The 18318-nt window shown below is 41.2% G+C and overlaps 1 pseudogene; it reads right to left on the reverse strand.

The window, feature by feature from the left end:
• Positions 1–357: 357 nt before the first annotated feature.
• The window catches only part of LOC148015376 (putative glycosyltransferase STELLO1), a 78431-nt pseudogene continuing 60470 nt past the window's right edge, over positions 358–18318 (reverse strand).

Below are 18318 nucleotides of genomic sequence, written 5' to 3' on the forward strand. Positions count from 1 at the left end.
ACAACGATAAGAAAGATCTTGGAAAAAAGAATCAGTGAATAATGGATGATCAGAAATATGATGCAACAGTTGAGTTTGCAAAGGATGGATATCAGATTTGTGGAATACACTCCTGAGACGACGAGGCTCCAAATCAACATCCTCCAAAGGTAGATGCCAAGCATGTCCTCTACACCAAGACGCCTGCTCATGATAAGTTTTTAATCCTTCAGCTAAAAGAAGCTCCACTGAATGTACATACATCACAACCTGTAAGATGACATCTCCCACATATAAATTGATATCTTTGTCATTAGGAATTTGCAAATGCCCTGTAAGATACATGAAAGACAGCAACTGTATGTCATGCGAAATCAGCTAATCAACAAATCTGCCAAACACAGACTTCAGTAAATCTGCATACCACAAATTCTGCCACCCATCCTCTGGAGGTTCTAAATCCACATTGCTCAAAGAGATATACAAGGCAAAATGCTGCTAATTATACTTGATCCAGAAAGACGGTGGGGGTGACACTAGCTCAGCATAACTAGTAAAATCATCTTGCACATAGTTCATACGTTGTTGAAGGCATTCTACCTTAGCAGAAAAACCATTATACAACTTTGCCTTCTGCTGTAACTGGTCAAGCTCCTCATTGGAAGATACTACAGAAGAAACCACAGGAGGTGGAGAAACAGAAAGAGTAAAAATCTTCTGATTAAGCTCTACAATCATCGTCTTCTGTGACTCAATAGTTTCTTGAGAAGATTGTAGCTAACCTCACAAGTACCCAACCTACTGGCTAAGTCGATCATCTCCTCAAGGATAGAATTCTTCTCTTTAGTCAAAGACGCATTCTCTGCTTCTAGGGTAACTACTTGAGCTTCTAACTTCTGAATGGTGGCCTTCTGGGAATCCATCATGGTAGTAGCTTCAGTCGTTTGTTTGTGAATATCCATCAGGGCGGCTTTCTCAGATGCTAGATCCTCCAAAGCCTTACTCAATTGACTAGTCAGGGAATCGACTTTGTCTTGCAAGGAAGTATACACCCCTGTGTAAATCGACTGAAGACAAGTCATCAGTGAAGTCTCCAATGTAGCCTAGACACCAGAAACTAACTGAGGAAGCAAAGGTCTAGCTAACATTGTTTGTAAGAAAGTAGGGATTTGTTTATCCCTACTTTCTTCATCTCCTCAAGGATAGAATTCTTCTCTTTAGTCAAAGACGCATTCTCTGCTTCTAGGGTAACTACTTGAGCTTCTAACTTCTGAATGGTGGCCTTCTGGGAATCCATCATGGTAGTAGCTTCAGTCGTTTGTTTGTGAATATCCATCAGGGCGGCTTTCTCAGATGCTAGATCCTCCAAAGCCTTACTCAATTGACTAGTCAGGGAATCGACTTTGTCTTGCAAGGAAGTATACACCCCTGTGTAAATCGACTGAAGACAAGTCATCAGTGAAGTCTCCAATGTAGCCTAGACACCAGAAACTAACTGAGGAAGCAAAGGTCTAGCTAACATTGTTTGTAAGAAAGTAGGGATTTGTTTATCCAACTACCCATCCCTTTGTGCTGCAAATAGATTAGGACATGACAAGAATGAAGGAAGGGAATTGGTAGAAATAGGAGGAATGGAGTCATGTGTAGGAGAATCAGAAACTGAAATAGAAACAGGACTAAGGGGCCCTTTAGTGCGTAATCTTTTACTGCGAGAGAATCTAGCAGGGGGCTCATCCTCCGAATCAGAATTGGGTTGTAATGGAGGAGGAGTTGGAACAGAAGGTGGAGGTTGCTTCGGAAGAGGAGCAGGATCATGAACTTGTCAAGATTGTGGGAGAGAAGGAAGGAGTCTCACTTGTAGCTTTCTTGCTTGCACAATGGGGGAATACACACAAGGGTGGAGGCTGAAAACACTTTTCCTCTTCTTCGTTGTGGAAGCCAAAAGAACTCAAGTACAAAGAAATAGAAGAACCCTAGATATGGGTCTCAAACCAAACTCAACTAACTAAGGTGGCATACTAACTGAGCCACGAACTAGAGTAGATAAGGATATCTATCATGTAGCTATTATTCGGGGGTGGTGTACCAACCGCATCTGCAACTGACAACTCGGTGACATAAATACACAACGGTCACCCTGACGTATCACGAGTGGAGCTCGATATCTCAACACTCCCCCTCGAGCTCAATCCCAATTCCTGCACACCAAGCAGGTCTCTGAACTTGCGCAGCTTCTCTACGCCCAATGCCTTCGTGAATATGTCAGCTACCTGATCCTCTGTGCTGACATAAACTAGATCAATAAGACCTAGTAAGACCCTCCCTCGCACATAGTGATAATGCACCTCAATGTGCTTTGTTCTAGCATGATGGACTGGGTTATTTGCCAAGTGTATACTACTCATGTTGTCACAATAAATGACAACTGGCCCATCTGTAGACTGTTGCATATCATAAAGTAGCTTATGCAACCAAGCTACCTCACATGCAGCCATTGCTGCACCCTTGTACTCAGCCTCTGTGCTTGACAAGGCAACTGTAGGCTGTTTCTTGCTGCTCCAAGTGACTGCAGCACTCCCAAAAGAGAACACATATCCACTGGTAGATCGTCTATCAGAAATACTACCAGCCCAATCAGCATCAGTGTATCCATGCAACTGTATCTGAACCCCAGTCTCATAAAATAGTCCATACTGCAATGTGGACTTCACATACCTGAGTATGTGTCTAGCCGCATCCAAATGTGGTTTCCTTGGAGCCTGCATAAACTGACTTACCAATCCAACAGCATAGCTCAAATCTGGCCTGGTAATAGTCATATAAATCAAACTTCCTACTATGCGTCTGTACATAGTAGGGTCTTCTAGAAGCTCACCTGCATCTATGCTCAGCTTTACATTCTGCTCCAAAGGAACTGAAATAGGCTTACAGCCTGTTATCCCATATTTGGACAGCATGTCCAATCCATACTGCCTCTGCAAGAGCTGTATCCCACTTGGTGATCTAATTACCTCAATGCCCAAGAAATAATGCAGCTCTCCCAAATCCTTCATCTCAAACTTCTGCTTCAATAGCATTTTCACATGAAGGATATCTTCATCACTGTCTTTTGTCATAATCAAATCATCAACATAAATGACAAGTAGCATAATACCTTTCTCTGTTTTTCTCACATAAAGTGAGAAATCTGCTCTGGAAATCTGAAAGCCAATAGTGACAAGATACTGTTCTATCTTGTCAGACCATGCTCTAGGTGCTTGCTTCAAGCCATACAAGGCATTCTTCAACCTGCAAACAAACTCAAGATGAACAGCATGCACATAACCTGGTGGCTGCTCCATATAGACCTCTTCTTGCAAATCACCATGCAAGAAGGCATTCTTTACATCCATCTGATGTAAAGACCATCCCTTTGATGCAGCCATAGCAATGACTGCTCTTACGGTTGCCATCCTTGCAACCGGACTGAATGTTTCTTCATAGTCAATGCCATATGTTTGTGCATAGCCCTTGACTACTAATCTTGCCTTGGATCTGTTCACAGAACCATCTGTGTTGTGCTTCACCTTATAAACCCACTTACAACCAATTGCATTCTTATCTTTAGGCAAAAGTACCAACTCCCATGTAGCATTTTCTTCCAAGGCATCCATTTCTTCATCCATGGCTTTCTCCCATTTTTCTTTTCCCATGGCTTGCTCAAAAGAAGTGGGTTCTAGTTTCTGTATCACTTTGACCATATAGGCATAGTGAATGGCTGTAAATCCATCATATTTCAGCCTATCCATAGGATACCTAGCTCTAGTAGACCTACGCAAAGTAGGCTCACTTCCAGGTGCTCTCAAAACATCCTTGGTATTCCTTACTCCAGGTGTAACAATAGAAGGAATACCCAACTCATCATCAATGCTCTGTTCTGAGCCACTGGATTCACCATCCACATAAGAGTGACCTACATTCACATCAAACATGGGCTGATCTACCTTCTCTTTTCCTTTTCGTGATACCTACATACCACTATCTACATTGCTTTGAGAAGATTCTCCTGAGCTCAATCTGCCTATCCATGGTGAAGAATGTGAACCACTGCTAGAGGACGCTCCAGGTCCACTAATATCTTGTGATTGCTGCTGTGAATTCTGTGCAGCATTACCATTTTGTGCATCTACATTATCAATCACATTTACTGGTTTATACCAGCTACTCATCTCATCAAAAACAACATCTCTGCTCACTGTAAACTTACGAGTAGAAGGGTTATAGCATCTATACCCTTTTTGCTGCAGAGAGTAACCAATAAAGGTGCACTTCTCAGCTTTTGGATCCAACTTGGATCTCAACTCATCTGGCACATGTACATAGGCAATGCAACAAAAAATTTTCAAATGAGAAATATCTGGTTTCCTACCAATATACCTCTCCTCTGGAGTCATCTCATGTATTGCTGCAGTGGGAGTCCTGTTCATTATATAGACTGTTGTAGCAACTGCTTCAGCCCAATAAAAATCTGGCAAGTCTTTTTCATTGAGCATGGCACGAGATACCTCTCCAATATGGCTGTTTTTCCTTTCTACAATTCCATTTTGTTGTGGGGTATAACTGCATGAATATTGCTGCTTTATGCCATGCTCCTGCAAGAACTTTGCAAACTCATTTGAGAGGTACTCTCCCCCTCCATCTGACCTTAGGCATTTTATTTGCAGACCTGTTTCTTTTTTAGCCATAGCTTTAAGGGTTTTGAAATGCCCAAAAACTTCACTTTTCTTTTTCATAAAATACGCCCAAATTTTTCTGCTATAGTCATCAATAAAAGTGACAAAATAATGACAGCCTCCAAGAGATGTAGCTTTAGTAGTCCACACATCAGAGTGGATTAATTCTAATGGCTTCTCACTCTCTTGAGCATGTCTAGGAAATGGTTTCCTTGCCTGTTTTCCAAACTGACAGGCTTCACATACCTTATGCATTTCTGCAACCTTGAATTTTGGCAATCCTGCAACAATATTTTGGGCCTGCATTGATTTAAGTCGCTGTACATTAACATGACCAATGCGTTTATGCCAGATATCAATATCTGCAACTACACCGGTCCCATGTGCAAACATTGCGTCTCCATCCAACGTAAACATTCTGCCCTTCTTCTTTCCTTTTGCTATCAAGCGACCTTTATTTTTCATATCCTCAACAAAGCATCCATGAGGATTAAATCTGACCTGCAAGCCCTGCTCAACCATTTGACCGACAAAAACCAGATTCTTGGTGATATTCGGGACATGAAATACATCGGACAGGTATTTCTTTTTCCCATCCTGCATAGTCCATACTGCAATGTGGACTTCACATACCTGAGTATGCGTCTAGCCGCATCCAAATGTGGTTTCCTTGGAGCCTGCATAAACTGACTTACCAATCCAACAGCATAGCTCAAATCTGGCCTGGTAATAGTCATATAAATCAAACTTCCTACTATGCGTCTGTACATAGTAGGGTCTTCTAGAAGCTCACCTGCATCTGTGCTCAGCTTTACATTCTGCTCCAAAGGAACTGAAATAGGCTTACAGCCTGTCATCCCATATTTGGACAGCATGTCCAATCCATACTGCCTCTGCAAGAGCCCTATCCCACTTGGTGATCTAATCACGTCAATGCCCAAGAAATAACGTAGCTCTCCCAAGTCCTTCATCTCAAACTTCTGCTTCAATAGCATTTTCACATGAAGGATATCTTCATCACTTTCACTTGTTGTCATAATCAAATCATCAACATAAATGACAAGTAGCATAATACCTTTCTCTGTTTTTCTCACATAAAGTGAGAAATCTGCCTTGGAAATCTGAAAGCCAATAGTGACAAGATACTGTCCTATCTTGTCAGACCATGCTCTAGGTGCTTGCTTCAAGCCACACAAGGCTTTCTTCAACCTGCAAACAAACTCAGGATGAACAGCATGCACATAACCTGGTGGCTGCTCCATATAGACCTCTTCTTGCAAATCACCATGCAAGAAGGCATTCTTTACATCCATCTGATGTAAAGACCATCCCTTTGATGCAGCCATAGCAATGACTGCTCTTACGGTTGCCATCCTTGCAACCGGACTGAATGTTTCTTCATAGTCAATGCCATATGTTTGTGCATAGCCCTTGACTACTAATCTTGCCTTGGATCTGTTCACAGAACCATCTGTGTTGTGCTTCACCTTATAAACCCACTTACAACCAATTGCATTCTTATCTTTAGGAAAAAGTACCAACTCCCATGTAGCATTTTCTTCCAAGGCATCCATTTCTTCATCCATGGCTTTCTCCCATTTTTCTTTTCCCATGGCTTGCTCAAAAGAAGTGGGTTCTAGTTTCTGTATCACTTTGACCATATAGGCATAGTGAATGGCTGTAAATCCATCATATTTCAGCCTATCCATAGGATACCTAGCTCTAGTAGACCTACGCAAAGTAGGCTCACTTCCAGGTGCTCTCAAAACATCCTTGGTATTCCTTACTCCAGGTGTAACAATAGAAGGAATACCCAACTCATCATCAATGCTCTGTTCTGAGCCACTGGATTCACCATCCACATAAGAGTGACCTACATTCACATCAAACATGGGCTGATCAACCTTCTCTTTTCCTTTTCGTGATACCTGCATACCACTATCTACATTGCTTTGAGAAGATTCTCCTGAGCTCAATCTGCCTATCCATGGTGAAGAATGTGAACCACTGCTAGAGGACGCTCCAGGTCCACTAATATCTTGTGATTGCTGCTGTGAATTCTGTGCAGCATTACCATTTTGTGCGTCTACATTATCAATCACATTTACTGGTTTATACCAGCTACTCATCTCATCAAAAACAACATCTCTTCTCACTGTAAACTTACGAGTAGAAGGGTTATAGCATCTATACCCTTTTTGCTGCAGAGAGTAACCAATAAAGATGCACTTCTCAGCTTTTGAATCCAACTTGGATCTCAACTCATCTGGCACATGTACATAGGCAATGCAACCAAAAATTTTCAAATGAGAAATATCTGGTTTCCTACCAGTATACCTCTCCTCTGGAGTCATCCCATGTATTGCTGCAGTGGGAGTCCTGTTCACTATATAGACTGTTCTAGCAACTGCTTCAGACCAATAAAAATCTGGCAAGTCTTTTTCATTGAGCATGGCACGAGATACCTCTCCAATATGGCTGTTTTTCCTTTCTACAATTCCATTTTGTTGTGGGGTATAACTGCATGAATATTGCTGCTTTATGCCATGCTCCTGCAAGAACTTTGCAAACTCATTTGAGAGGTACTCTCCCCCTCCATCTGACCTTAGGCATTTTATTTGCAGACCTGTTTCTTTTTCAGCCATAGCTTTAAGGGTTTTGAAATGCCCAAAAACTCCACTTTTCTTTTTCATAAAATACACCTAAATTTTTCTGCTATAGTCATAAATAAAAGTGACAAAATAATGACAGCCTCCAAGAGATGTAGCTTTAGTAGTCCACATATCAGAGTGGATTAATTCTAATGGCTTCTCACTCTCTTGAACATGTCTAGGAAATGGTTTCCTTGCTTGTTTTCCAAACTGACAGGCTTCACATACCTTATGCATTTCTGCAACCTTGAATTTTTGCAATCCTGCAACAATATTTTGGGCCTGCATTGACTTAAGTCACTGTACATTAACATGACCAATGCGTTTATGCCAGATATCAATATCTGCAACTACACCGGTCCCATGTGCAAACATTGCTGCACTCAATTCAGACATGTCTGCATCCAACGTAAACATTCTGCCCTTCTTCTTTCCTTTTGCTATCAAGCGACCTTTATTTTTCATATCCTCAACAAAGCATCCATGAGGATTAAATCTGACCTGCAAACCCTGCTCAACCATTTGACCGACAAAAACTAGATTCTTGGTGATATTCGGGACATGAAATACATCGGACATGTATTTCTTTTTCCCATCCTGCATAGACAAGGGAAATTTTTCAATCTGCACAATAGGATGTGCAGTATCATCACCACTCTCCACAAAACCTGGTTTTTCCATTTTCGTTGCATCCTCCATCCATTCTGCATGACCTGTCATGTGGTTTGATGCACCTGAGTCAACATACCATACATCATTGCTTTCTTCTGCACTTGTCACAGAATTGTTCATGTGCTGCACCATGAACAAATGCTCATTTCTGTCATCACCCTGTCTGCTAGAAGATGCATAATTCCCTTGTTGCAGTTTTCCATTCATGATGTCATTCTGCTTTTTATAGCAGTCTTTAGCCATATGACCCATTTTACCACAGTAGTAGCATTCAATATTACTGTTTGCATTTTGACCTCTTTGCCATCCACCACGACCTCTTTGGCTCCCCCTGCCTCTAGAGTTACCACGTCCTTCTCCATAGGACTGGTTTTCTTGAGTTTGCTGCATATTCTGATTTCTACCACGGCCTCCAAATCGGCCTCCTCTACCTCTGCCTCTACCTCTTCCAGCATTTGAGTAGAAGACAGCTTCTTTTGAAGTTCCTCCTGAAGAAGATGCACCACCATTTCTTTGCTCCTCAGAAATTAGAAGAGCAATCAGCTCCTCAAAATCAGGAAATCTTTCACGAACTGAAATGGATGTCCGAAACTATGCATAATCCTTTCCTAGACCATTCAAGGTCACAGAAACTAAATCATCATGTGGTAGTCATTGATGCTCATATTTTCTCTTTGCACATTCTGCAACTCTTGCTTGAGCTGCATTTTCCTGGCTTGCGTATTTGTGCTATACATTTTTGACAAAGTATCCCATGCCTCCTTTGGCGTACTTGCATCCTGAATATGCACAATCATAGAGTCTGAAATGCTGATAGACAGCCAGTACATAACTTTCCTGGCTCTCTCATGCCATGTTTTAAATGCCTGCATTTGCTGTTGATTGGGAACATCAGGAAGAACTGGTTCTTCTTCATTTCCTGCAACAAATTCCCAATATCCTTTTCCCATAAGGAAATTCGTCATTCTAAGCTTCCATGCTTGGAAGTTGTTCTTGTCAAGCTTTTCAGTGACAATCTGTGAAAGAGAATCAGATGCCATTACAGAACACTGCAAAAAATTCTGTCACTGCAAAAAACACAGCTTCACCCTCACAAGGGAAAATCTGCAAAACTGGCGAAAGTGGTATTTGACCACACAGTCACTTCCTAGTGACGATTTTGCATCAACAGGAAACAGGGATGATTCTGTAACTCCCAATGTCTCTGTGCACAAGCATATGATGCAATTTCTACAGTAACTTTTCACCGACCTGTAGAACAGTGGCTGCACAGCATAAAACTGGGCCTTTTTCTGAGTGCATGCAAAAAACTTCTGCCTCCAAAACAGGCCCCGAAATGGCCTCAAATAAAAAAAAACAAGGTCGCTGAGGGCTAAATCCCTCGCCCGCAGCATATACTGCCCTCTTGCTTCACCGCGAAGGGCGTCTCAACCTGAGACAATGCACTCCTGCACTTTCCGACTGTGCTACCTGCAGAGATCTGCTCCCAAAACTAAAAATGAAAGCAACACTGCTCCTCTTACCAGAACACCGCGAGCTTGGCTTGCTTTCTTGAGCTCCTTACCATGAACAAGGCTCTGATATCATGTCAAGATTGTGGGAGAGAAGGAAGGAGTCTCACTTGTAGCTTTCTTGCTTGCACAATGGGGGAATACACACAAGGGTGGAGGCTGAAAACAGTTTTCCTCTTCTTCGTTGTGGAAGCCAAAAGAACTCAAGTACAAAGAAATAGAAGAACCCTAGATATGGGTCTCAAACCAAACTCAACTAACTAAGGTGGCATACTAACTGAGCCACGAACTAGAGTAGATAAGGATAGCTATCATGTAGCTATTATTCAGGGGCGGTGTACCAACCGCATCTGCAACTGACAAGTCGGTGACATAAATACACAACGGTCACCCTGGCGTATCACGAGTGGAGCTCGATATCTCAACAGAACTCGCACACCACTAGGAGGAGGTGCAAGGGAGATAATCTTCTGAAGAAAAACATCATAGGAGACATTACTATTCTGACCTTTCCAAACTATCTGAAAATGATGATCCATCTTCGTGAGCATGAATGCTGCCCAATTGAACTTGGCTCCCTCCAGGATCCTAACAGAAGCAATGAACAACTCCTCGGAGAGACATTTTTTGAAGTAGGATTTCTTGACATCAACCTGTCTTGTAGAAACTGGCAAAGTTATTTCCATATCGAGGAGAAGATGCAAGCTACAGAAATCCCAGAATTGGTAATAACTTTGTTGGAGACCAAAGGAGTAGAGGTTTATTTCTGCAGGAGAGAAAGGATCTCCTCAATTGTCAATAATTGATTTCCACTAGGGACGAAAGACGGTGAAAGAGTCAAACACAATGCATCATTGATATTGGCTGTGGATAAGCAAAAGCATCGGTTATAAACCAAGCCACAGACTGATTCTTGTAGGATGCCAGGAAGGAGTAGTAAATCGTGTTGTTCATTGGCGGAAACTTCAAAGCCACAAAAGGATGAAGGCCAGCAAAGCGAATGCAATCTGCCTCCAGGAGAAGAGCATAGTCATGCACCGGTAATGGCACATGCTAGATGACAATAGGAGGAATAGAGGTAGATACCATTTAGATTACACAAGAGACCCACACAAGACGAAAGATTTCCTGCAAAACCCAGATAAATCAACACTGAGAAGAATATCAAAACAAAGGACAGACGACCAGGACTAGACTTCCCCAAACAATCCACATCCTACGGAAAATTTTTTGACATGATCTACGCACTCATGTGACCGAAAGCTTAATGCTATATAACAAGTAGGCACCCTAATCCCGCGTAATCAAGCAATCAATTAAAAAAACTCAAACACACCGTACCCCAGGTAATGACCAGACTCAAACAGAATCCAAGACTTGGACCAACAGAATAAAGAGAGATGAACAAGACCGACATCTTGGACTTAACAAATCCCAATCCCCATAAGCGCATTGCATAAACCTATGGTGCAGTGAATGTGGATAGGTGAACACTATCAAATTCATTTTTACCATGTACAAATTAGATTGCAGCTCGTTATTAATTAATCATTAATGTATAATGAGTCGATTTCGCAATCCCAACCCCTACTTAGATTGACTTGATTGAATGGGGGTCTCAAAAAATGCAATTCATTGTTACAACTTACGTGATCTATGGCACAAAGCGCATGCATGTGTGACGACAAGGGTTCATTTTAATTACAAATAAATTGTGTCTGTAGCGTGTGTGCGCATGCACTGTGGATTTATTTTAGAAAATTATGTGGGTTATTGTGCCTTGTGCTTCAGCAACGGCGGGGTTCCTTTTACAATTAACGGTTGGGTTCCTTTTAAACTAAAAATTAATGAAGTGCATTCTATTTATTTGGTGGGTGCAACGGTCGATTGATTTTATTACAATTACATGTGTGTTACGGTGCAACATGAGAGAGGAAAAATGAGAAAAAACCTGGCAATGGGTGGGGCTGTTTGCAAATCTTGATACCACGTACTCAAAAAAAAGGAAAGGCGCAATCCACAAATATTCTACACAATGGACAAAAGGTCGACTAAAACTAGTCGTCCTATCGTACAAAAAAATGAAAAAAACAACTAACACATTAACCAAAACAAATAATGAAACAAATGATATGTATGACCAAAATAAAATAAAATGATGGATATGTTGGGATTTTGTTTTGATTGGGTTTTATTGTTATGGTTTTGGTGTTTGTTTGGTTTTGAGTTTTTTTTTCTTTTTAATTTTTATTTAAAGGATAAAAATGCAAAAAATAAAATGAAGGGCAATATTGTGGTTCATATAGATGTGTATCGAAACAACAAACCAAATGAGAAAACATGTTGCAATTGAAATATCAATGTGCGAAAAGTTTGTGGTTTTGTTTTGTTTTGTTTTTTGTTTTTATAGTGTGTTTTGGTTTTTTTTTTTAACATAATGTAAAAATGAGATTTTAGCAAATCAAACATGATCATCCAGTGTCAATAAGGTAATCAGATTTAATTCACATTTTTCAGCTCATTGTTGAGATTGAAAATGAAATTTGCATGAATTTGGGAAAAAAAATTAGGGTTTTGTCTTCAAATAATACTTTGACCAATTAGGAAAGCATTTTCAATTGAGAAATGATTGATAAAAGAAACAAGGAAGTTTGTAGAAATTTTTGATTTTTTTTTGAAATTATATCAATATTTTTTAATCAATTTTTAATGAAATTTACCCAGTTTATTAATTTTTTGAAAATAATTTTTAATTTTCGATTTTTTTGCAAATTTTTTCTGAGTTTTCCAGTTTGAAAAATATTTCAATTGTTTGCATATAAATATTAGAATTTTTTCTGTAAATTTTTTGGATTTTAATTGAATTTTAATGAATATTTAAATTTTGTATGTGTTTTAAGAGTTTTCGGGATTTGAAGTACCCGTGACTGCATATGAACGGTCGCTAATGACTATGAGTGCGTACGAATGGCTATAGGACCCTATTGCACGAACAAGTCGGCGGACGTGCGTCCTCACGCATGAACGCACACGAACAACCACTGACACCAAAACGTCGACCATTGCGTGCGAAGGGGGATGAAGAAGGGGTGAGGGGGGGTAAAGGGTGGAGGTAGGGGGTGGGACAGGGGGCTTAGGTGGGGGGTGAGGTAAATTGAAAGAAGGAGAGGGGTAAATTTGGGGAGGGGGGTCAACTTAGAGAGGGGGGTCAAATCAGGGGGGGTTAACTTAGAGGGGGGGATCAAATTAGAGGACGGGGTCAAATTAGGGGGGGAGGGGAAATGGGGGGTGGGTAGGTTGGGTGGTGGTGGAGGAGGAGGAGAAGGGGATGTAGAGGAGAAGGAGAAGGGTGGTGGTGGAGGAGGAGGATAAGGATGGTGGTGGAGGAGGAGGAGAAGGGTGGTAGTGGAGGAGGAGGAGAAGGATTGTGGTGGTGGAGGAGGAGAAGGGTGGTAGTGGAGGAGGAGAAGGGGGATAAGGCAGATGGGAGTGGAGGAGGAGAAGATGGAGTGGGCCGCAGAGGCGGCAAGCGACGAACAAGGCGTGGCCCACGCTGCCTTCTCCTCCTCCTCTCCCACGCCGCCTTATCCCCCTTCTCCTCCTCCACCACCACCCAACCTGCCCACCCCCATTCCCCCCCTCCCCCTAATTTGACACCCCCTCTAATTTGACCACCCCCTCTAAGTTGACCCCCCTCCCCAAATTTACCCCTCCCCTTCTCTCAATTTACCTCACCCCCCACCTAAGCCCCTTGTCCCACCCCCTAGCTCCGCCCTTTACCCGTCACCCCTTGTTCGTCCCCCTTCGCGCGTAGCGGTCGACGTTTTGGTGTTGGTGGTTGTTCATGTGCATTCACGCGCGAGGACGCGTGTCCGACTTGTTCATGCAATAGGGTCTTACAGCCATTCGTATGCAGTCATAGTCATTAGCAGCCGTTCATATGCAGTTACACGTACTTCAAATCCTGAAAACTCTAAAAACGCATACAAAATTCAAATATTCATTAAAATTCAATTAAAATCCAAAAAATTTATAGATTTTTTTTTTATTTCCCCCTTTTTGCCTGCTCACTTGCTAGCACAAAAGGAAAGGAGAAGAAGAAAGCGAGAGAAGATGGTGCACGCTTCTCATTCCAATTCCTCACTATCATCCCATGACAATACTTGAATCAATGATAAGAACAAGAAGAAGAGGAAGAACATAAAGTAGAGTAAGAGGAAGGGGGTGTGGAGGTAGCAGAGCGGATCCTCACATCCACTTTGGTTCTGGGACTGCATAACATACAATGGAGAATTCAAGAGAGACCTCTGTCAAAGACAACAGATGGAAGGCATATACTTCTAATGGATGAACAATGCGAAGATGAAGAATGCCAAATCTCTTGCTCCAATATCTTCATCCATCCCCAAAAGATATATTCATCGAAGGCAAGCGTGCCCTCTTGGATGGATTTTGTGGTGGATCAAATGCCCATCCAACATCCCCTCTTTCTCTCTCAACCATGTTCTTTGAAACCCTCTCTACATTATGTGACATTTGGGAAGTTACAGACATAGACGTCGATGAAATTGTGGCAGATTTGATAGAGGTGACGCATGGCTATTGCAAATGTGGATGAGCAGAAAAAATAGTGCATGAGGAGGAGAAGAAAGTAAAGTTCTTGGTGTGATGACGAAGAAGAAAAAAAAAGCTGTTTCCAACTAAAATTTTGGTCTATCTAGGCAGGAGTGAAGGACAATAGAAGAAGAAGAAGATATTGAAGAACAAGGAGTAAGGCTCTTCATCGGCTACTCTCCTTGTCCATAGGTCTTCTGACAAGAACCAAAATTGTCTCACAGAAAGAAAGATAGAGAGAAGGCAAGTATTCGTGGCCACCCTTGTTGAGAGAGACAAGACCGAGGAGAAGAAGAAAGGTGGGTCCGCGTTCATGTACGACTTTTTGATGGACGGGGTATCAACCACCATGTGTGAGGGAAGAAGGACGATATCATTATGGGAGGGCAACCTGGTGGTGATGTGCTATGCTACTTACTGCAGTTTTGAATCAGGTGTAGGAGGGCTTGTGAAGGCATTGAAGGAGAATAAGGAAAGATAGAAGAAACCATAGCATCACAAGATTGAGTGTGTGCCATCAAGCTCATGGCATCCTCATCAATATCGAAGATCCTCCTTCCTTCTGGCCATGTTTGCTGAAGAAGAAGGAGAAGCAATCAAAATCAAAAATCAGGTAGAGAGCTTGATCCTTTTCCTGCGCCACTAAAGATGCTACTTTGTATAAGTTTATGAAGGGGCTTCTAGAGTAGTCAATGCCTTCAATCGTCATCTTCCCCTCCTCACCACAACCTCTTGGCCTCCATGAGTCACAGGTAGAGAGCAAAAGTAGAAGAAAAAGAATATGTTAAAGAACAAGCAATGCAATTTTTCATTGGCGACTCCTTTGCTTCTCCATGGCACCATCTTCATCTTTTTGGCAACTTCTCTCCTCCCTCGATGCCTTGAATCTACATCTCTAGGCTCTAAAGACACAACTATCTCCTATAGTGACCCCCATATCTGCAAAGTGACATCATTGGCTTCTCCTTCTTCTTTGCTTATCCCAAAACCTCTAAACTTTTTATGTATTTAAAAAAATGCATATAAACATTGAATTTAATCAACCATCATTTCCATTAAAGCTTGTTCCCATGCTATTTTATTTCCCTTATACAACAAAATAAAAGTCCCACAAAGTGCATCTTCATTACTTTCACTTCCTTAACACAGATTCCCATCCATATTTTTCCTCAACATTACCTTTTCTCAACACGACTATTTTCCTACATGGTCCCAATTTATTTTTCCCTTTTGGATACGTATATCCTCATGGCCCACCCTGGACAACCTTTAGAAAAACAACAAAAAAATCATTTAAAAAAAAGAAACCAAGACAAGATAAAACCTAAACACATAAATAAAGGTTCATAAACCTCAAATCCTTGACATATAGACTCAAAGCCCTTTGTTAAGTTATAATCCTCTATTAATATCCCATCCTCATACCTCACAACACCAATAATCCTACTCCATATGAAGAGATAGTGAAGAATTTTCTACAATCCAAATCCTTTTCCCTTCAAGTGCCTATGGAGCTACATGATGGAGTCTTCTTTCTTTCTACATTGGGTGAAGAAGTTGTTGTTGTGATCCCTTGTTGAAGATTGAACCCTGTCCTTTGAAGACTATACAAGTTTTTTAGTGTGGGAGTGCAATTGAGGCAGGAGTTCCCTAACTGTGGTGGTCATGGATTTGGAGTCCCCATACCCTACCATGACTAGGCCTTGTGATCAAAGTTGTTTTACTAACAATTTTGGAAATGTTTTGTATTAGACAGTGGTTCTTCTTGGATAAGGTTCACGAGGACGCTTCACATTTCAGTGTGGGAGGAATATAATGACAGCAAAGAAGCATAAAAACAAGGCACAAAAGAATCCAAGCATGCATCATATTTTTATGTTTTGTCAAGAGAATAATACTACATTGTTGCAAAATCACTAAAATAATATCCCACATAAGGGGGAGGGGGGGCCACCTCTACTAAAGTCAATGGTATGCTTTCAAGTGTTACATGCATGCATTTGTAAAGGGTAGGAATACTCAAAATTAAAGGCCAAAGGCCTTATAATATCAAATGTATCAAAAAAATTCAAAGAAATAATAAAATACGAAGGGGTGTGCTTTTTGGAGAAGAGGTGGGGTGGAGTGCACGAGTGGTTATGTGCCTCTTTCCCTTCCCTCTCTCTCCTCCAATCGCATATTCTCCTTTTTGGTGGTGCAAAAATTTGTCCTCTCTCCCTCTCCCCTCTGTGCAAAAGTTTCTCTTTCCCTTTCCCCATCCTTTCTCTCTTTCTTGTGAGTGATGGAAATGGTAATATCTAATGAAGATGATGAAGACAATGTTTCTATTTATCAATAAGAGAGAGATTTCAGATTCTGTTGTGTTTTTGAGATTAATGGCAAAGCCATACACATAGATTTTGTGTGCTTTGTCCCTGGTTTTGTGGTTGATTATGTTCGTGGGAGGGTTGTTATCACTGTCTCTTATCCTGTCTCTATCTCTATCTCTATCTCTGCAACTGCCATGTAACAGGGAGAACACTACATCCATGCTTCTATCTCGTTGTCAAAGGTGATTTTACAAGTCAATTTGGGTTCAGGAAGGAGGTATTCTCCCATAGACAAAGACTTTGCTTCCTTTGGTAGTTGACTTACATTGCCCATTGTTAGGGACTATGCCTCTATTTTCTTAGGAACGATTTGTTTGATGGCCTATTCGTCTCTTGATGTACCATCTGTTACTTCATTAGAGATCCGTTATGACATTGATGGACGTGGATCCATTGCCTTTGTGCGATCCATACTACTTAGACACCACTTTGTTGGGTCCTTTACCTAGGGTAAGGATTCCTTTGAACCAATCCGTCCTTGCTCTTGCTTCAAAAAGCCAAGATCTTCCCAATAGTAGAGGGTATGAGGTCCTGTAGGAATTTGGTTTGACCACTAGATATGTTAGCTAATAGTCTCTTCCTGTGAGGGTTGTCTTTACATATGGGAGAACGCCCAAATGCTTGATTTTACTTTGGTTTGCCAATCTGATAAGCCACTGTGTAGGTTGCATTCCTTGCAAGCTTAGATCCTTCATTGTCACATTCGTTATTATATTTATTGATGAGCCTCTATTAATCAATGCATTTGCAATAGAGCATCCTTCAATCCATATGCCAATCTCTGGGGTTCCAAGATCCAGGAAGGCATTAGCCACATCCACTTCCTTCATAGGTTCTGGATCTATGTTAGACTTGATTGCCATAGAGGGAGTAATTCTTAAGCCTCTTCTTCTTGTCAGTATGCTTTTGAATTTCTTTTGACAGCTAGGAGACAACATCAACAACTATTGAAATGTGAGGTTAGGTTTAAAAATGTCTAGTTTTTTTATCAAATCATATTCTTTGATAGGATCCATAGGCTTTTCCAATTGGCTGGGTAATGGGGCCACACCCACTTTTATCTTCCCTTTTTCTTCTAGAAGCGGCAACATCTGTGCTTCTTCTCCTTTAAACACCATATTGGGGAATATGAGAATTTCCCATAAGTTTGGGACACGTGGTCAAATCTTTGGATTTGTCATAACTTGAACACTATAACTCCAAATCAAGTGCTCTATAGCTCAATGGATTCCATTTTTCAAGCACTTCCCAATGATAGGTCACATCATATGGTTTTGAGAAACTTATGGGCATGTTATCCAGGTGCCACCTTTTTACTATTCAAAAAATGGGAATTGGGAGATTCCCAAACTCACTAATATTGTGTTTTTAGGAGGTACTTCGACATCCTCTATCTCCTAGACCTCTGGTCCTGTCTCTGAAACTGTCTTTGTGGCTCTATAGGGATCTGTACTAAATTGTTTTATGATGCACTATTCTATTTGTCCCTAGGAAGGTTGAACTTCACTGTCTTGGTAGAGGAAATGTTCTCTTTTGGAACTGTGGGTTCTCCTTTCTTTGCATGCATTATTGTGGCCACTTCCAATTCCACCAAATTGAAAGCAGGTTCTTGGGTCTTTTGTTGGGTATCAGGGGTAGCTTTCACATGAGTTGGACTTGGAAAATCTTTCGCAGTGTGGCCTTCTCCTTTGCATTGATTGCATAAGGACTTAGAATCCATAGACCTTCTAGGGTTTGGAAATTTTGGTGAGATATGACCATTTTCTCCACATCTGTAACACTCCACCTCTGATCTCAAACTATCGTCCTC

The sequence above is a fragment of the Lygodium microphyllum genome, chromosome 24 (assembly GCF_053477565.2).
Source record: "Lygodium microphyllum isolate KBCC chromosome 24, Lygodium_microphyllum_v1.1.10, whole genome shotgun sequence".
NCBI classification, from domain to species: domain Eukaryota; kingdom Viridiplantae; phylum Streptophyta; class Polypodiopsida; order Schizaeales; family Lygodiaceae; genus Lygodium; species Lygodium microphyllum.